At 32.9% G+C, this 23046-nt stretch overlaps 1 pseudogene; it reads left to right on the plus strand.

The window, feature by feature from the left end:
• Positions 1-1001: 1001 nt before the first annotated feature.
• Positions 1002-2611, plus strand: LOC149229328 (uncharacterized; annotated as a pseudogene).
• The last annotated feature ends 20435 nt before the right edge of the window (positions 2612-23046 follow it).

The following is a 23046-nucleotide window of genomic DNA, read 5'->3' on the forward strand; positions in this document are numbered from 1 at the left end:
GTCCTCTCATCTGTCTACTTCGAGTTATTGTTGTAGTTTGACCACTAGATCCTTGACTTTGATCTTGAAATCCATCAATAATCTTCATTAAATACAAGTTAGACCACATGGCATAATAACTAACTCAACTCACCCTATAAGCATAAATATAATCAGAAAATCATACAATAAGCTAAGAGAATGGTTGATTTGACTAGGTTAGGAGGTAAAATGAGCCCATATAATTACCCATTTATGAGGCTCATCACTTTGTTCCCATATACTTGTTCCTATGTTTCAAGTAAAATCTCTTAGACTATAGCTATAATAGTATTGGTTAAATTTCTGATGTATAATTACTTGATGAAAATTGAATAAGCTAAACTAATGGTAAATAATATCACAAGTAATTATCTATAGATTAGCAAAGGTTTTTAAACATGGTATTAGAGAAGTGAGATCATGCAGTGGAGTGTATATTGGTGGAATGATCTTGCACCAAAAAAATCTGTGTATTTTCCCTGGAACTATTTTATCTGTAGATGTCAGAATTCAAGCATGCATTAGGTAAAGATCCATTGGCTCTAGCACCATTATTATACACAACTTATTTTGAATTTTTGTTTTATCTTATTCTGGAACAGGTGTAAGGAGGTGAGAATGATCATTCTCCATATTCAAGTTGAAGGGAGTTGTAGCATCAGCTATGTGGGACAGTAAATATTAATTCATGACAGTTTGCAATCCCAACGGCATGGTTTTATGCAGTCTCCTCTACTCCTATTTTCTTTGAGAACCACAAATATCAAAAACTGAAGGCAAAGGCAAGGGGGCATTGCAATAATATTACTCTATATTCAAAGAGTTGTCACATAATTTCCAGACATGCATTAGAATATGTACATATATATGGAAAAAAATAGAATACATACATGTCTAGTGTGGTCAAATTCTCCACGATCTAAATATCACACCATGAGATAGAACATCTAAATCGACTTGAGGATAAGCTAGTGACAACAATGGCTCAATATAATAGTGGAAGAATTTACTGCTGGTGCAAAAATATCCATAACCATTTTTCAAAACCTAGTTTCTCTAGTATGGGACTGTAACCTTTTCTATACCAATCCACTTGGGATGCGATTAACCATAGATTGAGTCCTAATGTCAATATTGCAAGGCTAGGGTTAGGCCTTGGGAAATTATTAGCACATTCATCTTGTATTGTTTTCTTTTGGGATGACAATTTCCCCTTTCTAGGCGGTCCTTTAGAAAGAGAAGCAGGAAGTTAAAGTTTGAAACCAAGCTCTGTATAGTCCATGGGCCAAGAGTATGTTGAATGGCCTTGCAGAAATGATTAGAGAGAGCACAAGCAAGCCAGTAGAAGGTCATAAGGGTAGTGATGGTGATGACGATGACAATGGAAATGGCAGAGGTGGTGTAGGAGATGATGAAGATGATGGTGAACAAGAGCACCAATTTCTACTACCTCTATTGACTATGGCATTTGTAGCTTTTAATTTAGGGTATTGTATTACTGTCTGGGTTATGGATGGCAATACGAACAACAACTTCTTGCGAACAGGTTGTGGACTCTTTTGTCTCCTCATGCAACTGATTATCAGAATCCTAAATGACAATCTAAAACTGGAGGGAATGAACACCACACCTAAAGTTTTGCTGAGGAAATGGTGTACATGTAGGAAACCTTCCTCAATTATATCCAATTTTTGTTCCACCAAATATGAAACCCTTGATGTATTGTCTAGTATTTACAGTTATAATCTTTAGCTGCAGAGGCTAATTTTTCATTTTATTCATCGACCTGGAGGGATGGTGATATATATATATATATATATATATATATATATATATATATATATATATATATATATATATATATATTATGAATAGATATATATATTATTATATTGTTTTTTGAATTTTCTGATCATGGCTTATTCTTTTATATTTGTCAGAAATGCACTAGGCACTCCCATTACATATTTTATTAATGCACCTTCATTTAAGTCCCATTTCCTATTTTTGTCCATGAGTGAACATTAATATATAAACTTAAGTAAATTAATTTTCTGATCTGATTCTAATTTTTTAGTGAATTCCTCCATATAAATTGGTAGAGCTAAGAGATAAGTTACGGTGAGGTCTCTAATGATATGTCTTTACAGGATTTTGTACTGAATTAGTTTGAATCACACTCTTCAACTTTAAGGCCTGACTTTGTTGCTTTTCTGGAGAATGACAATACACGTTACTGGTGATATATGTGAAACAAAGTTATTTCCCAATTGATGGAAAAGGATCAACAAGATAACTTGGAAACTGACATGGAATGTTGTGTGGTGAGTGTGGAAGTGGCTTCATTGAAGTAGTTGCAACTGCACAGTCTTTTACTGATGTGCATCAAGTTCAAGGGGCGGCTAGCGAGGCAGGGGAAATAGGAGGAATAGTGGAAGATGGTGCCGAGGAAAGAGACTATGAATATTTGCAGTTAGTTCAGCAGTTTCCACTTGAGAATCCACTTGACAACACAGAGACTGATCATGGTGATGCAGAGAATTCCATCACAGAGTCTGGTCATGAAATTGCTTCACAGGATGATCCATAGAATATAGGTATACCTATATATTCATAGTTTCTTTAGTAGTTTCCTTTTCATTTTCCACTTGATAATATAGACACTGATCAAGGCAATGTAGAAAATACCTTTTTAGAGACTGTTCATTAAATTTCCTCACAGGACAATCCACAGAATATGGTTATACCTGTAAGTACAAAGTTTCTCCAACAGTTGCTTGTTCATGATCCACTTGACAATATAGAGACTGTTCATGCTGATGTAGAAAATTCTGTAGTAGAGAATGGTCAAGAAATTGCCACACAGCTCGATCCACAGAATGACGTTACACTTGAATATGATTTAGGACGAAGAGATGAAGAATATAGTGAATATGGAAGCTTTACTATTCATGTAGGTCCATATGAATGGGACTCCATGGATGAACATGTGAATGAAGAAGATTCAGGTGAAGAAGATGAAGAGGATGAATACAAGGATGAAGGTAGAGATCAAAATAGATTAGCAGAGAATATAGATGAAGAAACCCGGTTATGGACACAAAGGACCAGATGGAGAGACATACAAAGTCAGCATCGAAGAAGAATAAATGTTGAACATGATCTACACCATTATCTTCAACAGATATTTGAGAATTTGGCTGGAGATAATCTTGAGGTAAGGTTTGAACTTCCAGATAGTCCCCCTGCATGAATAAGCTATTTTTTTCAGAATTACATGGGAAAAACGTATATACAACTTTGTAAAATTAACAGAAATATCTCATAAAATTACAAAGAAAATTCAATAAATGCATGAATAAGCTATTCTTTTTCAGAATTACATATTTGAATGTGGAAAAAAATATGTGCAACTATGTAAACTAAACAAAATTGTCTCATATATAATAATCATCCAGGTTAAGGAAAATAATTTTCAAATACACCACCTAATTATTATAAAAAATTATAAATAGGTAATCAAAGAAACAATCTAATACCTAAAATACCTGTGTAGGCCACCACATATTATTGGCTTCGAACGGTAACATCGACATATAGCATGAACCTAACACAGAGGCAGATTGATGTTCAGGAAGCCTTGGCAATTTCACTCTCCACACAAATTTTCCCTCATCAAACAGGTCAGCCAGCCAAGTTGGGCTGTACTTGCAGGACCTCATGCTAAACCTAATTTTTTATCGAATCGTTGTCCAGTGTCCACCTTCACAACACTTTTTATTTCTTGATTTCCATCTTTGTATTCCATATGAATGCTACAATTGTATAGGAAGCACCTGCATTTTATGCAGACTTCCACTTTAATCATAAATTTTTATCTTTAACAAACATGTTTGGAATTGGAAGCATCTTGGCACTACCAGTCAAAAGGGAAAGAAAATTCAAAAATATAATGAACAATCCCACATTCAGTTTTTATTTTTTCATATAATTTTCTCATCGACAATGATTATAATGTTTGCCCTACCTAGGCTGCAAAGCCTCCAGAAAGGCCCTAACTGTTCTTGCCTTGATTTGGAATGATATTTTTGTAAAGAGTTGGGAGTTGAAGTCACATTAAGCTAGAATATTAATGTTTTTAATTTTTTTTCCATCACCATTATCCATCCATTTCTGTTCACTGCTACCTTAGAGAACAATTTCATTGATGCAATGGTATCATTGTGTTCTGGCAACTCCACATGCACTTCACACCATTTATGTCTACCATTTTCATTTAAAGTCCACAAAAAAATATCACCATAATTTGTTTGACAAATGAGCACCACTCACCCATCACATCCACTTAAACATGCAAATTCTTCTAAACCTGACCTGTCTCTGGGCGTGGCACATTTGAACATGATCTACACCATTATCTTCAACAAATATTTGAGAATTTGGCTGGAGATAATCTTGTGGTAAGGTTTTAACTGCCAAAACCACCAACATCCACCTGAAAAAAATAGCTTATTCATGCAATGGGACTGTTGGGAAACCAGGGGACTATCTTGATGCAAGAGGATTTGAGCAGCTACTGCAACATCTTGCTAAAAATGATAACAACAGAAGAGGTGCTCCTCTTGCAACAAAATTTGCATTTGAAAATTTACCATCAATCGTCGTGGAATCAAAACATGGGAGTCCTCTTTGCGTTATCTGTAAAGATGTTGTGTCTATTGGGACCACTACTAAGCAACTCCCATGCTTACACTTGTATCATCCTCATTGTATTTTTTCATGTCTAAGCACTAGGAATTAATGCCCAATTTTCTGCTATGAACTTTCCACATATGATGCTGAGTATGGAGAGAAGAAGGGAAATGCAAGTGTTAGAGCCCATCCAGCTGATAATGTGAACTTAAATGTGTAGGACAATAGTCAAGAATTATCTTCTGAATAGTTATCGCATGCGGACTTTCATGAACATGACAACAGTCAAGATTTCTCCTCTGAAGTGTCATTGCATGGGAGTTTTAGTGTGCACAACAACAGTCAGGAGTTTTCTTCCAGGCAAGTTTACAACACTCAAGAAGTAGATAATGCTCTTGTGGGGGGAAATGGAGATCCATCAAGTGTATTAGAAATCCCTTGAATTCATGTTAGTTCAATTTCAGTTGAGTCTAAGCCAGAACGCGACACAGAGGGAGTAGCTGATGATGAAAATGAACTCGAGCTTGTGGCTTAAGAATCACATGCCAATGGATGAGAAATTAATATAGTTGAGATATATAGAGCGACTATGGCTCGAACATTGGGAAAGGGGTGGTTTTATATGGGCGCAGGACCTGTGCTAAGTATCGTAGGGCTTGTTCTTGTCCCATGTTTTGGAAATCATTCAATAGGTGCTCGGATCCAACAACATGTGTAGCAGCTAGGAAGGCAACAACATGATTTGGGAATCACATACTCAACAAATGGGTCCTTCAAATCGGGTGCGCAATCATAGAAGATGGTGGAAGCTCTTTCAGCGGTGAGAAACAAATTGGTTAGCTATATTCATCTGGTGTTGTAGTACTTGGTCACTATGAGGTGCAAGATGACAACAATATTTCTCTCTTTTAATTTTCCTTTTTAAGATTTGTTGACTGAGATTGTGTGGTTTTTATCCGGTTGACTACTAAGTGTATGGATCGTTTTATAGGAATAGATTGTTTTATGGGTTTCTTTTATAAATTTGTTTGCAAGCATGGGATACCATTCATCACAAGGTAACAATTACAAATAATAGAACAAATAGAATTGTAAATTATCATTGCCATTAACATAATCAGAAACATGCCTGAATAATTGCTGAGATAACAGATTGCTGATTTGAAGCTACCATAATGGTCTGGTGTGATTATGATTACATAGGTGTTGCATGCTCTTAATGGATCTAGCCAATCAATTGCACATCTGGTATGATATCTCATATCGAGAGCTCCTGGAATGACTAACTTATCTGTAGCATAGATATGGTTTACTCCTTGTGGATGTGATAAATTCAATGATGGCCTTCGATGAGGACCCAAAATTTCATATCTGGTGCCTAGTTCTTATTCCCCCATGCAGGCCCTTCAACCTTCTCAAGCATATATATAAATGATGGTCCAACCCCTGCGCTTCACAATGCACCAGCATGTGTTTCCAACTCCTAATGGTGGTGTTTGGTCACTGTTGTGGGCCCCGATCTGACCCTAATAACCCAAGCCCTCTAATATCCATAGTTGCAACCCTTTTGATGATTATAGATGTTATGAGCCATCGCATAATCTTATGTTGACTACCCACAGTCACACAGTGGCCACAATCGTCCCGTCACACGGGAGACATTGGACCAACGATAATGAAAGTATAAATTTGATCTTCAACCACATCAAAGCAACTCTTACCTTTACAGGATCATATTACGAAATAGGCTGGAGCTAAAGAAGGCACGAGAATAAATTTTGAAGGGTGATGAATGATTGAATAATTTTGACTTATAAATCATACTATTTTTAAGTAATTTCTACTTATTTTCATAATTTAAGGTTTTTCACCGATCTAAAAATAGAGAATGAATAAATGGAATAGGAACATACTAGTGGTGACATCACCGTCAAGGCTCTAGACTGACATCATTTGGGTTTTCTGCTCTTGCTCCTTTATTATGATAAATGGTTTCTCAAACTCATCAAATGCCAATGCCCTCCCTGCAAACAATAATAAAATGCAATGTAGGGATTAAAGCTTAAACATATAAGTGTGAAGAAAAAAAAACATGGATTTTGAACCAAAGACCTGAGGTGTGTGTACTCCTCTCCTCTCTATGTGGAAAACTAAAAATGCAGTGAATCTCCTCTTTGTGTGGAACACTGAAAATGCAATGAAATTGAAAATGAAACATACCTTGGCGCAGTCAATGGAGTGAAGATCACTTGGTGGGGTTCGATAACCCTAATTCGCAACTCTCTTAAATCTTGTTTCACTCCAGCCTTGTGAAAAGTGAACATATACTACCTGTTCTAGAACTTAAACAAAGATTGGGGCTAGGAGGGATTTTCAAATATGCTAAAATTTTCCCTCCTGAAAAAACAATCATTACATTATTTTGATTTATAAATATATTATTTTATTTTATAAATACATTATATTATTTTCACTTAAATACATTATACATTATTTTATTTTCTCTTGGATAGTATGTTTTTAGTTGTATTTCAGAAACTAACACCCTTGGGAAGTTTTTTTGTTGTGTTTGAAAACATTTTTTTGCATATTTGGCATATTTATCATAATAATAATAATAATTTAATTTTAAGATTATTGTTTTTATGCAATTTTATGGAGGTAGACATACTCTATTTTTGGAATTTGAATGTGAGACCTCTCATAAGGAAAGGTGTACTCTTAACTTGCTTGTATTGAAAATATTTAAGTGTTCTTTCATATTAAGTGGGTGCAAACAAAAGAGAGTATATAGTAAGCCAGTTTAATAATTAAAAACAAGTGTTAGTTCCTTAAAATTCATATGACAAATTTGGAAGTAGTAGGGTATGTATCCTAAGTTAAATATATTCAAATTATTGTGTGAATGGGTTTGTAAGACCCTATGTTTTTATCTTGATAAAATGGAGTCCTCTCCGAGTCACTCACATAGTTTAGGTTTTGATAAGAAAAGTAGGCGCTTTGCCTTAAGATGTAAACATTTCATTTTAAATAGTGTGATCATGTGGTTTCCACGAGGCATTAAAATATCGAACGAGCATGCGCAATTGGGATGCTAGTGTTATGTTGTACTCTAGGCATGGGTGCATTTCTAAGAAGACTCTAACAAGGGTTGAAGAGATGGAATAGTTAGAGGGGTTGGGGGGTTGTGGTCTAACTTAGAGGTGTAGAAAAGCAAGATATGCACCATGAGAATTTGTGAAGCTAACTTAAGACATTTTACATGAAGTTGTAGAAAGGCAACGTGGTAGTGATACTAAGTGAGCATTGTTTGATTGAAGTTGATAGCCTCTCCTTGTGCTACCAATTTGCAAGATGAAGAAGAAATGTGAAATATATGTGCAACCCACTAAAGAGGTTGGCAAGGTTGTTGCAACATATATAGGTGGTTTTTTTTATGTTGTATAAGGAGGTATTGGAACCTAGAAGGTGACCATTGGTGTATATTTCTCATGGGGTGTTAAGGAGGTGCAAGGATTTGATAAAGATTGAATTACACAAATCTAACAAATAGGCCATATTGGATTAGAATACTATTTAATTTGGACATCCAAAGTTGAGGGTGCATTTTATGGAGGTGTAGTCTAAGTGCTTGGGTGTGGGCCACATCTTACGGTTATCTTGGACTTTTGATGTGTGTTAGTGCATTGTGTTTGATTAACACTAGCTAGAATATGTTCCATGAAGGCAAAAAGCGCACGAGTTTCATATGGCTTAACCATTTCACATTGTAAGGTGTGTTATGCCCTAGTTTTGAAGAGACAATTAAAACCATCTTAGAGTGTGATGAGTTGTACGATGGACTTAGGTCGACTTGCATGGGTTGAGGTGTAAAGCTACCCCTTGAATTGAGGAACATGATTCCAATACTTACCTATATAGAGTGTTTATGATATGAGATTAATTATTTTTTGGGGGGAATGGAAGAGGAAGATAAGAAAGGAGAGGCACTAAAGTTTCCTGTAATTAAATCAAAAGGAATGGAAAATGTCTCCTATTAGTAGGATTTTTCAAGTTTCCTATTCAATATGACTACATTTTAGTTAGATCTAGGGAGTTGGCCTCAAAAACAATGATTGGGTACTCTATAAATCCAATACCTAACATATCCAAGATAATCCATTAAATAGATTCGTATTGGGAAAAGGTTGCAAAGTCTAAGGTTAAAATATCCCCTTTTTAATGTGGGTTTTAAACCTTCCATTTGAGAATGATAAAAACAAGGTCATTGTCTTGAAAGGAAGTCCTTGATTCTACCAAAACATAATTCCAATGCTTAATCCATGGTGTGATTCTTTCTATTTGAGTTTGACCATGAACGTTGAGATCTATCTTTCGGTCCAGTTATCAATTTGTTGTTTCACTTATTCATTGAGAAGGTCTTAAGGGTAATAGAGGATAAGGCAGTTATTTTCCAATGCCCATCCCTTGAAACCCTGTAAAGAGATAGTGTGCCCAATTTATTTTCATAATATTTCAACTACAAGCTCTTCCTATGAGGATTCCCTTGAAGGGAGGGTTTGTAAAAGAAGTGGGAAAAAACATAATTTCATGTTGAGTCAGAGGAGGGGTATAGATTACAAGTGTCTCTGAAGGTCTTGACAAAGGTAAAGGGGAATGGTTTTTTCCTACTATTGCAATGCCTTTTATTCCACCATTCAAGGTGCTAAATGGAACTAACTTTAAGGGTCATAGGTGAAATCTCACAAAGACCTTAAAAATGAGAAGGTAGATGTGATTTAGCTTAGGATTGATTCTTCAATGGTTGAATTTTTGGGTGAGATTTCCCAGTAAATGGAAAAATTGAAGCCCTAATACCTATAGATTAAGTAGATTATGAGAGAATGTTTCCTAAGATTCAAAGAGTCTCTCCATATTTTTTCCATGAGATCCATGGCAACTATGTTCAAGTGTCGATAACTCGTGTTAAGATATCATCCTTGATTCAGGCACATATACCTCTTCAACTAGTGGTGGAGAGTCTAACTAATGAGTAGGCAAGGTTGTTCATTTACAAGGTTGGAATCAATCAATAATTCTCCCTCTCTGCCCAACTCTATGATGAGGAGTGTGCATAATGGATTTATTATTGTAAAAAATTACAAATATTGGATTATCTTGAAGTTCGAGTGCTTGAAGTGATTGCCTCAACCTACAAATCTTTAAAGGAACTATGTGTTTTTCAATTAGACCCTTGTGGTCAAGGAACTGCAAAAGAGTAAGGCCTTATCATTATTTTTAAGGGGTTGGCCTAGCCTCATCTATGTACTAACTTATTTTGTCAAATGACAAATGAAACTTTGGTTATTGTTGCAAGAAACTAAATTTCTCTCTTCTCACTTCTCTATAATGTATATTATTGATCCCAACAAATTAGATCATGTGATAAGCAACATCTACTTGAAGGTTTTGGAGAAATTGTTCAATATTGTAAAAGTTTACAATGTTTATCTTTCACCAACTTTCTCATGAACAAGGCCTTTCAAAGTATTCTAAACAAATACCTCAAACAATCAATTCCAAAATTATCCCTGTTTATTGACATTCATGGAGGAATGTTATTGTTGATAACAAAAATAGGTCACACTTAGTAAGTAAATTTGAGATATCTAAATGGATTGACACTGCGAGCTACCCATGAAATCCTAAGATTATAGAGAAACCAATGACCACTAAAACACTAATGAAGTGATGGGATAACATTAAAATCATTCAAGAAATTTAGCTAGGGGTGGTACTCCACTTAGAGTTTCAAGTTGGTAGTTTAAGATTCCATGGTCCTAATAAGAATATCATATGGCGAGGAATACATAACCCATTTCTACAAGAATTGTATCCTTGTGCTCTAGGGATATATGAAGAAAAAACCATCTTCAATGAGGTGGAGATCATCTCCAACAACTTGGTCCATGCAATAGGTAAGTTCAATAATCATTTATTTTGTTAATGTTTCAGATTATTTATGTTTTCCTCCCTATTGGATTGTGTTGATGCCTCGAAAATCGCTGCAACATCATTGGGGGATAACCACCCGGTCCGGACCTTAAAAGCAGCTCCTTTTCCGTTTGGTGTGGTGGCTCCGACTGGTTCAACTAGGTCCAGTTACCTATTCCCTATTGCTATTGGTTTATGATGTATCTTTACATACCAATAGACAGGGATATCAGATCACTTCTTCTTGTTGATCAGGCAAGAGAATGACCCTTAAGCTGATTTGGGTTCAGCCAAGCCACAACTAAAGTTTTGCCTCTTTGAGGAGAGGACTTAAAAAAATGTAGAATTTACTCTAAATGCAAGCTTATTCTATGATGCAAGCAAAAGAAACTAATCTAAATCCTATCTTAATTAGGCAGATATAGATCTAACCCAACTAAGAGCAAGATAATTAAAGTATTGAGATTTAAATATGTCTTGTTTATAATGAATATCAAGTTAATGAAATAGTTCAATTAACTGATATTATAATTACCAAACACATCCCATTGAGACCTCTTAACTGAAATAATAAACCAACAACATTCAAGAAGTAGTCCATAAAAATGATATTAATTATCAAATCAGTAAATCCAATAATTGAATAATGATATGTGGAAATAGTTCACAACACATTACCATTCAATAAATCAGTTTCATAAGACAGATTTCTGAGTAAATAGTTACTCAGAAATCAGATTTTAATTCATAAGAACAGAGATACCTAATAACAAAATTGAGACAAATTACCCATATTGACAATAGTGCACAAACATGAATAAAATGGGACATTCCTGTTACCATAAAAATGAAACTGATATTTGAAACAGTAGTATTAAAAATACCAATTTATTGCATCCATTTCTCTGATCTTGGTCTCCAACAGTCCTTTACATTGCTTGAATTTCTGCCTTCAAAGCTAAAGCCACAATAGTGAAAACTCTGCCCCTCATACATAATTCAAGATACAAAAGAAAAATCCTCAATAATCCCCAGATCTGAGATTTTCTCTCGTCTCTCCTACAACTCTAAATTCCTATTACAGTAGTGCTTTTAGAAGTCTAGCATTGCAGAGGAGAGCCGCCCCTTATTACATTCTGCAATCTATTACTTATACTATCTGTGAAGGAATTCTTGAGAGGAAAGTTTGGTGAAGAGAAATCTGCCAAATCCAATTGCTGGAGCATTCTCATTGATTGAGATCTTTTTCTCCATATTTCTTCCACTGTTTTCCTGCAAAAAGAAATCAAAATAAATTAAAATGCAACAATAAAATCAATATGGCATTGCTGGCATTTAAATCAAATCCAATCAAATTTTATAAAATATAAATTCTCTATTGATGCCTGGGATGATTTAATTGGCCAAGAATATCATTGACGAGTGAATATGCAATTAGAAGATGCCTGGACCAATGAAAATAAAACTCAGAAAAATGATTTTGTTTTCAAAATTCGGAGCTTGATCTTCTACCTGATTTTTGGCCCAATAAATGATTAAATCTGTTGGTGAAATCTCCTCCAAAATGTTCTCTTTGATTTTCTCTTTCCAATGAGCCATCCTAGGCCTCATTTGGCCAAGTAAAACTCATTCTATGAGCTTCCAAAGTTGATGAGTCAAATCTGGCATGAATCTGGAAATTCTGTTGCTGGGCTAAAAATTAAAATTTTAATTAAAAATCTAATCTTAAATTAGAATTCTAATTATCTAATAATTAATTCTATTTTAATTGCTAAATATAAACTAAACTAATTATTAGTAAACTATTTATTAATTAATAATTAAGTAACTATTATAATTAACTAATTACAAACTATATAATATTAATCTAAATAATAATTACAATTTAATTTATTTAAATTAATTATATTACATATATTACTCAATTTAAAATTAATCATTTTAAATTAATATAAAAAAATAAATAAATATAAACTACCCTCCACTTATACGTTTTATTTTTTTCTTTATTCACTCACTCATCGTGAGAGTGAGTTGAAACTTTAAAACCAAGTATATAAAAGACCTTTGCTTAAATGACTTAAGTCATTCGGCGATCGGCGACATGTTGTATCGGCAATCGGCGACATGAGTGTATCGGGGTTTAATAAACTTGCACATATGAAAACTCTCGATGCGATGCATTGAATGTTTTGATGATCGGGGGATCGACAATCGGGGTAGGGTATGTATCGGGGGTTCTTAAAATGTGTTCCAAATAAAACCTCTGATGCGATTCAAACTCCCGATGCGATTAATTTTATTTTATATATATTAATTTTATATATTAAATTTTAATTTAATTAAGTTAATTATATTTTATATAATAATTAATTTAATTATTTTGAGATTTAATATATAAAATTAATGTTTTGTTTTGATTTTATTTTAATGAAATTTAGTTATGAAATTAACTAAACCACAGCCACTTGGAAAATAAATTAAAAATAAACTACAGCCACTTGAATGTTTGGATTTTTGGGATTAGGATTTGATTTGGAAATTGGAGTGAATTTCTTAAAATCCTGATAATTAATGGTTTGGCTGCATAACTAAAAATGGAAAAATGTTAGTAAAAACTCACTATGGGTTAATATTTAAAATGAATTCATTATTGAACTAATTTATTTACAAAATGCAATATTGTACATTTTATGCAATTTTAACCCAGGCTAGATAAATGATGAGACTTCAAAGGAGTGCCATTTTCAAACTAGTTGACTAAATGAGGTGAAACAAGCGTCAATGGGAAGCTTGTAAAAAATCGATTCTAACAAAGCAATCAAAACAAGAATCCAAAGAAAATGTAAAATTAACGAAAGCGTAGGGCAATTAACTAAATAAAAATCCAAAAAGGTGTTTAGCCAAAATTTTTATAGAAAAGGTCTCCATTATTTGAGTTTAGCGAACCAATAATGGGGGTGTTGTGTTTTTACCACAACAATGGCGACACACGGGAGAAGAACCAGTTATCTCTGTTTGATATGAATAAGATTTTCCTAAAATTAAAGTAAAAATAATTAAAGAAGAGAAAATTATGCTTGAAATGCTTGACTAAGTTCATTAGTCTGAATAAAAGCAAGAATCATCTGATTGTAATTTTTCTTAAAATTCCTCATACATTAAAATATTTGAAAATTCTTCATCAGTCCTTAATTAGTTGTAGAGATAAAGCAGGGGTCACTTTACAGCTTAGCTTTTAAAATATACTCCTTTGTCATAGGTAGAGCCACTGCTGCCAGCAAACATCTATAGTTTCGACAGGGTTACCTTTTAATCATAAATGATTCAGAATCCCATCTGTTTAAGAATTATTGATCTAGAGATAAATCCATTTATATATGTATTATTATTTTTTTTTATTTTTTATTTTATATATTTTTTTTAAATAAATCTTAAAAGCCATTGTCCTAGTATGGTAGCCAGATAGTTGACAATGCCATTCACTGGTTAAAATTGGGCTGAACAAGCTGGCTCGTGATGAGACCCCTTGTCTTATAATTGTTTGTAATCATAAGCCATTACCCTAGTTTGTTTAGCAGTGTTGGTAATGTCAGCCTATTTTTCCCCTATGATCATGGTAAGCAGGCTCACGATGAGACCTCTTATCTTTTAAGTTTAAATATATTTCAGAATTATACTCTAGAAAAATAAGACTCTTTGGGACAGGGATAATCATTGACTCCTTAAGAGTTAAGAATGACAATTTCAGAGTTAAAGGTGCTTTGTTGTAAAGTGTCTTTACTTGGTTATAAATAAATTTCCTTGACTGATAATAAAACTTTGAAAGATCCAAATGAAATTTTGAAATCTCAAAATGATTACAATTTGATGAAAAAGAAATTTTCAGATTTTATGATACTTTGCCAACTTCTCTTGATTGGTAATCTCTTCCTTAAGTATGTCTACCTCTATAATAAGAAAATCAAACTTCATTAAAAGATTTAAGAAAAAGCTAATAGGTGACTATTAACAATTTTTCTCCACGTATCCTGACCATTGTTAGGTAACAAATAGGCCTTCCATTTAAATGATGGCAAAGTCACCAAAATCAAAGCTGAAATCCGAAGGAAAAGAATTCTTATACTAAAATGAGAAAAAAAATCAGCAAACAAAAATAAAAACGATGAAGTCTCTAAAAATGGAAAAGGAAAATCCAAGTTTCGCAAGATAAACTCAAACAAGAATGTTTATACCAATGTCTCAACAATAAGAAGAAAAAGAAAATAAGCATGTAATCATTCCTTCTTATGTTGAGATTTAGAAAAACATACCTTGCAGAGTTGTGAATGCTTTAGGCTTTTAGATAACAGTGATTGTAAAATTCAGCCACAATGAATACTTTATGTCTAATATGAATCTTCTTGTTTCCAAGCATCATCTTAATCATTTTCTAAAAAGGAATGCTTAAAGAAACAAACTAAAGGTTCAGAAACTTCCTGGTGTAGCTGTTTCGATGAAGATTATTGCTGCTTATTGAAATAAAACTTGGAGAAAAGTATGGACTTCGAAAATATGATCTGGCGGAGGATTGAAAACTTCAAATGGAGAGCTGCAAAACAGAGTTTTATATCAGCATAATTTAAAAACAAAAATGAAACTAGAGTGATGAAATGGAAATTAATGAAAGTGGGTACATGAATCTTACCATTGGATAATTGCTTTTGATCTTACCTAAAAGGTATCAATTTCTCCAAACTAGCTGACTCCTTATTTTAATTAACATTAAAAACTTGAAGAAGTCACACTAACCAAAATCCTATAACCCAAAATCATTATTTATTTTATTTAAACTAAAGCAAGCAGTAAAATGTCAAAATAGAATGCTTAGTGCTCAGGGGAATTGAAATTAAAACAAATGCATCAGAAATGAAAATGAGAATTTGTAGTAATGACTATTCTTCATAATATTATACGTTTCATATAAACTCCATGATTTGATAAATTGTTTAGAATCAAGACCAAATCCAAGATAATAAAATTTAAATATGAAGATAGAGGTCTTGAATTCCATTTTTAATTGTGGAATTATATATTTAAAACTAAAATGTATGAGAAATTGAAATGATTTTTTGTATCCTGCAAATTTGTCATCAATTGCCTTTTTCCCATAGTGGTTACCCAAGCTCGCTTTAACACATCGCCTCATCGGATGATCCACACAACATGTTTCTTCACCATGCTTTAAGTTTAATTTGCAAGAATTCAATTTTGTTGCTATGCCACATATCGATCGAATGTTAATGGTTTAGAGGCATGCATTGGAAGGTCTCGCATCAAAGGTTGCAACGGCGAATCGCCGATATGAAAATATGCGATGAGAAGTTGTGCTATGAGATGGAGCGATCGCATCATTAAAGAAATATTATATCGGGGGTCGGGGCATATTTACACTGTGCTTCCCACATCGCACATCGCAAATTCAGAGATATGATATGAGCATAAATAAAAATGCGATGAGACGATTGCGATATCGACGATTGGCAAACTTTTGGTACCCGATGTAACACGATATGATTCTTGCGATGCCGATATGCGATGAATGACGTGGCTAGTCGGCGATCGGAAATTTTTAGCACATGGTGTAACAATATTTGATATGCCGATATGCGATGAAGAGTGGACCCGATAATTTTATGATGAAAATTTGATAACATATCGGATCCGAGACATCGACCGCTTTAAAGTTATGCTCCTACCATTATTGCGATTGAGTGGATGCGATAGTTTTTATAAACTTGATTCGAATTTCATATCGGGTCCATAATTATGTGGTCATCGCAATATCGGTAAAGTCATTTATCGGAGATCAGCAATTCACTGATCATGGAAGTATACTTCACTTGCAAACCTCCGATATGTGAAATGCGATATGGCATATGAGTAAGATAATACATCGGAGGTCTTTGATGAGCAAAGAAATGCTAAGAATTACTTCCGATGAAATCTTATGATGCGAATGGTCTTATGATATTCCTTGGAATTTCAATTGGGTTTTCTAAGTGAATAAAAGCAAAATTAAAAAATGCTTAAATTCTAATGCATCACAAATAAAATTTCCCTGAGCCTATTGCAAATTTGAAATGGGTTTACTGCTTACTTCAAGTTTTTGAAAACAAATGAAAACCTGTAAATAAAATAGAACACGAGTCAAAGATAAACTAAGGAAAAGAGAAACTAATAAGAGATGAGAACGAACTTGCAAATGCGTACCTGGAAGGAAATTGTTTGCGAATTTTACCTTACGAATCTTCAAATTCTTCCTTTGATTTATCAAAATTTTGACTTTGTTCAAAATCATCTCATCATTTATTCTAAATCTAAGTGTGCAATCAGCCTAAATAAAATCTGTTTATTCATGTCCAGGGAATATAAAATTTAGCAGAAATAAATATTAAGCTATGCTTCCCTTTCGAAGTGAAACAACAATTTATTACCTCTGCTCATTCCGAATTAATCTTGAGAAAAATTTGTATTGTTATAGTGACTGTTCAATGATGCCTTCAGTAAATAAAGATGATGCATTTTACAGCATCAGATAATAAACTAAAGATTAGAATGAGATTAAGCCACTAATTGTGAAAAAATATCAAAACAGATTTGAATGTGTGCACTTGGCAAAATGGACATCCTTAAGGTCAGCTTTTAGCAAATTCCGAGGAAGATAATATGAACTTCATATGATTACCGTGAAAGGTTGGACTGGCTAATAATGATGGAATTAGAATTAAGCTTATCATAGACAGTCATACATTTCATGGGATAATGGGGTCATGAAGCTTTTTTATCCTCAAATCCTTACCATATAAATTTCAAAAGAAAATCTTAGAAGGAAATCCCGAAATGAAGGAAAGTGGCTTTGAGGCAATCGATACCAAGTGCAACTTTAATTGAATTTAATCAAGACATTATTCGAAATAGGCAGAGTAGAGGTATTTCTATAAGAAATTTAAAAGAAAGCAAGAATTAAAATTTTCTGATAGGGAAAAATGTTTTTACTAAACATGTATGAGAATGGCTGATTACTTTGTTTTATTTTTAAATCTACAGAACTGTTAAAAACAAATTAACTATACAAAACAAACTAACTAAATTAATTCTACTCCTATTGTAACCATATACATGAAAATGACTAGGTATAGTCATATTTCCAGTGTAGCCATTTTCTCATTTTTATTCCTGCGTTTATGTACAGTTCAAATGTTAGTAATAAAAATACAGATTTGACTAAACTAAGGAAAATAAATATGAAATCAGAATGTACAGTTATTGTTAGGAACTTAATTAAAATCTCTCTCTCCTAAAATTTCCTTTCCAATTGACTACCAATTGGATCATAAAAATCTGGATGGATTTCTATTAAGGATTGAGAAATGTTCAAAGGAAGAGATAACAGGCCAGATTGTGAAGATGAGCTTTTAAATTCAAAGGTCTGGAAAGAATTGTTAGTATTATGTACAAATGTTAAATCATTGAGAATTTTCCTTAAAGGAAAAACTTCCAAATAATTTTCAAATGAGTCAATGAAAAATGAATGGAAGTCTGTCAAATGACATGGAAAATTATTAATTGAATTGAATTGCTGGCCAGATTGCAAAAATACATTCTCTTGTTGACATTGCCTTTGAAAAAATAGAAGCTTTTGATGAAACATTAGCATTGATTGAAATTGAAATATTAATATCTTTTGATGCTCATGATTATAATATGAAACTTCAATTTCCCAATAAGGCAATTCATCAATTGAGTGTTTGATAATAAAGTGTTTAATATGCCAGCGAAAAATGTGAAAATTTTTCAAAATAAAATCAGAAAATAAATCTAAGTTTAAACAAAAAAGCTGTGAAAGAAAAACTAAAATGAAATCACTATTTGTACAACTAATGTTACAGCACAATTGGGATCATTTTGAAATGATTTCATTTTCACAAGGAATGGCCAGAATTATGGAATTTGGGTAATTTTGAATTCCAACTTGTGAAATAGAAAACGAATTATGATTATGAATAGGAATGGGAGTTTGATCTTCATATGAATCATAAATTGGAATGTTTTCTTGAATGGTGAAATCATGAAGATAATTTGCTGCTCTAAAATGAGGATTAGTTGAGATAATTCCTAAATTGAAGCGTTCTTCATCCTCAGATGTTATTTGAATTTTATCATGAGGATTCTCTTGAGAAGAATAGAAATCAACATCCTCAATATCAGAGTAATCATCATAAATAACCTCACAAGACTCTCTAGAATTCCGTTCAATTTCATCCAATATATCCAAACAAGAAGGAGGAACAAAAATCTCATGTTCATTAGTGGCAAAAGAATGATCAATTATTATTTCTTTATCTTGATAAAAATTTAATGGTAATTCATTTAAATCATCCTCTTTAATTTCTGAAATATCATTGATACCAGGAGGAAATATAATACCATTATTGAAAATATCAGGATAAAGGGAAAAATGTGAACCTGAAACAATGCATTTAAAACTGTCTCTGTTTGAGAGCTCTTGTGCATTATGCTCATTGTAAATTTTAGATTGCAGATCATTCCTTTGCATGCATATGCTTTCTTGAAGAACGCTGCTTTGCTTCTTTGATTTTGGCATTTGCTCATCATGGAGAAATTCAGAAATTTGTACAGCAATTTGCATTTTATTTACTTTGATTGCTGCTTGTACTTGCTGATTTGCGATTTGATTTTCCGAATTTACTTCGAAGTAGCTTTCAGATTTCAAGGCGGCTTTTTCTCCAAAATTGCTGCTGTTGTCTTTTTGCATTTGATGAGAAATATCTTCTAAGCTTTGTGAAACCACTTCATCACAATTTATTTGCACATCCAAATTGAGATTCTCATTTGTATTGGAAGGGGATGGAACAAAGCTTGAATCAATTTCATATGGATTGGGAATGGTTGGAAGAGAACAAATATATTCAAACCAATCTAATGATTCTTCTTCCGTAGGTTTATCTTCGTCCTTAAATCTTAAACAATTCAAGTGAAATCGAATATGAAAATCATTAACAGACTCATTTTTAAACCTTCGTAGATATTCAATTTCTTCACATACCTGTTCATAATCGTAGCCGTCAAATTTACAAATGAAAATTGTAACAAATTGATCCCATCTATGGATTGAGGCAACCGGAAGAGTTCTACACCAGTTTCTGGCTTTTGCCGCAAATGTGAGAGTAAAAATTCTGCATAAAATGCCTTCATCAATTCCTTGAAAATTGTAATTTGACACATTTTGAATAAATTGAAAGACATGGTTAAAAGCAGAAGAATTTCTCTTACCATCGAATTTTACCTGAGACAAGAGTCTTACCACTTCAGGTGGGGTATTGGAGGATGCACGTCCATGGATACAACTCCAAATTGGAAGCTTAAGAGGAGCCATAAACAAAATGTTAAAATTGAAAAGACTCCAATAGACAAATTTCTCAGGCCCTCCTTCTAGCGCCAAAAATTTTGATGCCTCGAAAATCGCTGCAACAACGTTGGGGGATAACCACCCGGTCCGGACCTTAAAAGCCGCTCCTTTTCCGTTTGGTGTGGTGGCTCCGACTGGTTCAACTAGGTCCAGTTACCTTTTCCCTATTGCTATTGGTTTATGATGTATCTTTACATACCAATAGATAGGGATATCAGATCACTTCTTCTTGCTGATCAGGAAAGAGAATGACCCTTAAGCTGATTTGGGTTCAGCCAAGCCACAACTAAAGTTTTGCTCTTTGAGGAGAGGACTTAAAAAAATGTAGAATTTACTCTAAATGCAAGCTTATTTTATGATGCAAGCAAAAGAAACTAATCTAAATCCTATCTTAATTAGGCAGATATAGATCTAACCCAACTAAGAGCAAGATAATTAAAGTATTGAGATTTAAATATGTCTTGTTTATAATGAATATCAAGTTAATGAAGTAGTTCAATTAACTGATATTATAATTACCAAAACACATCCCATTGAGACCTCTTAACTGAAATAATAAACCAACAACATTCAAGAAGTAGTCCATAAAAATGATATTAATTATCAAATCAGTAAATCCAATAATTGAATAATGATATGTGGAAATAGTTCACAACACATTACCATTCAATAAATCAGTTTTATAAGACAGATTTCTGAGTAAATAGTTACTTAGAAATCAGATTTTAATTCATAAGAACATAGATACCTAATAACAAGATTGATATAAATTACCCATATTGACAATAGTGCACAAACATGAATAAAATGGGACATTCCTGTTACCATAAAAATGAAACTGATATTTGAAACAGTAGTATTAAAAATACCAATTTATTGCATCCATTTCTCTGATATTGGTCTCCAACAGTCCTTTACATTGCTTGAACTTCTGCCTTCAAAGCTAAAGCCACAATAGTGAAAACTTTGCCCCTCATACATAATTCAAGATACAAAAGAAAAATCCTCAATAATCCCCAGATCTGAGATTTTCTCTCCTCTCTCCTACAACTCTAAATTCATATTACAGTAGTGCTTTTAGAAGTCTAGCATTGCAGAGGAGAGTCGCCCCTTATTACATTCTGCAATCTATTACTTATACTATCTGTGAAGGAATTCTTGAGAGGAAAGTTTGGTGAAGAGAAATCTGCCAAATCCAATTGCTGGAGCATTCTCATTGATTGAGATCCTTTTCTCCATATTTCTTCCACTGTTTTCCTGCAAAAAGAAATCAAAATAAATTAAAATGCAACAATAAAATCAATATGGCATTGCTGGCATTTAAATCAAATCCAATCAAATTTTATAAAATATAAATTCTCTATTGATGCCTGGGATGATTTAATTGGCCAAGAATATCATTGACGAGTGAATCTGCAATTAGAAGATGCCTGGACCAATGAAAATAAAACTCAGAAAAATGATTTTGTTTTCAAAATTCGGAACTTGATCTTCTGCCTGATTTTTGGCCCAATAAATGATTAAATCTGTTGGTGAAATCTCCTCCAAAATGTTCTCCTTGATTTTCTCTTTCCAATGAGCCGTCCTGGGCCTCATTTGGCCAAGTAAAACTCATTCTATGAGCTTCCAAAGTTGATGAGTCAATTCTGGCATGAATCTGGAAATTCTGTTGCTGGGCTAAAAATTAAAATTTTAATTAAAAATCTAATCTTAAATTAGAATTCTAATTATCTAATAATTAATTCTATTTTAATTGCTAATTATAAACTAAACTAATTATTAGTAAACTATTTATTAATTAATAATTAACTAACTATTATAATTAACTAATTACAAACTATATAATATTAATCTAAATAATAATTACAATTTAATTTATTTAAATTAATTATATTACATATATTACTCAATTTAAAATTAATTATTTTAAACTAATATAAAAAATAAATAAATATAAACTACCCTCCACTTATACGTTTTATTCTTTTCTTTATTCACTCACTCATCGTGAGAGTGAGTTGAAACTTTAAAACCAAGTATATAAAAGACCTTTGCTTAAATGACTTAAGTCATTCGGCGATCGGCGACATGTTGTATCGGAAATCGGCGACATGAGTGTATCGGGGTTTAATAAACTTGCACATATGAAAACTCCCGATGCGATGCATTGAATGCTTTGATGATCGGGGGATCGGCAATCGGGGTAGGGTATGTATCGGGGGTTCTTAAAATGTGTTCCGAATAAAACCTCCGATGCGATTCAAACTCCCGATGCGATTAATTTTATTTTATATATATTAATTTTATATATTAAATTTTAATTTAATTAAATTAATTATATTTTATATAATAATTAATTTAATTATTTTGAGATTTAATATATAAAATTAATGTTTTGTTTTGATTTTATTTTAATGAAATTTAGTTATGAAATTAACTAAACTACAGCCACTTGGAAAATAAATGAAAAATAAACTACAGCCACTTGAATGTTTGGATTTTTGGGATTAGGATTTGATTTGGAAATTGGAGTGAATTTCTTAAAATCCTGATAATTAATGGTTTGGCTGCATAACTAAAAATGGAAAAATGTTAGTAAAAACTCACTATGGGTTAATATTTAAAATGAATGCATTATTGAACTAATTTATTTACAAAATGCAATATTGTACATTTTATGCAATTTTAACCCAGGCTAGATAAATGATGAGACTTCAAAGGAGTGCCATTTTCAAACCAGTTGACCAAATGAGGCGAAACAAGTGTCAATGGGAAGCTTGTAAAAAATCGATTCTAACAAAGCAATCAAAATAAGAATCTAAAGAAAATGTAAAATTAACGAAAGCGTAGGGCAATCAACTAAATAAAAATCCAAAAAGGTGTTTAGC

Source organism: Pinus tabuliformis, chromosome J (assembly GCF_031772625.1).
Source record: "Pinus tabuliformis cultivar Carrire ecotype Pingquan chromosome J, CPIR1, whole genome shotgun sequence".
In the NCBI taxonomy this organism is placed as follows: domain Eukaryota; kingdom Viridiplantae; phylum Streptophyta; class Pinopsida; order Pinales; family Pinaceae; genus Pinus; species Pinus tabuliformis.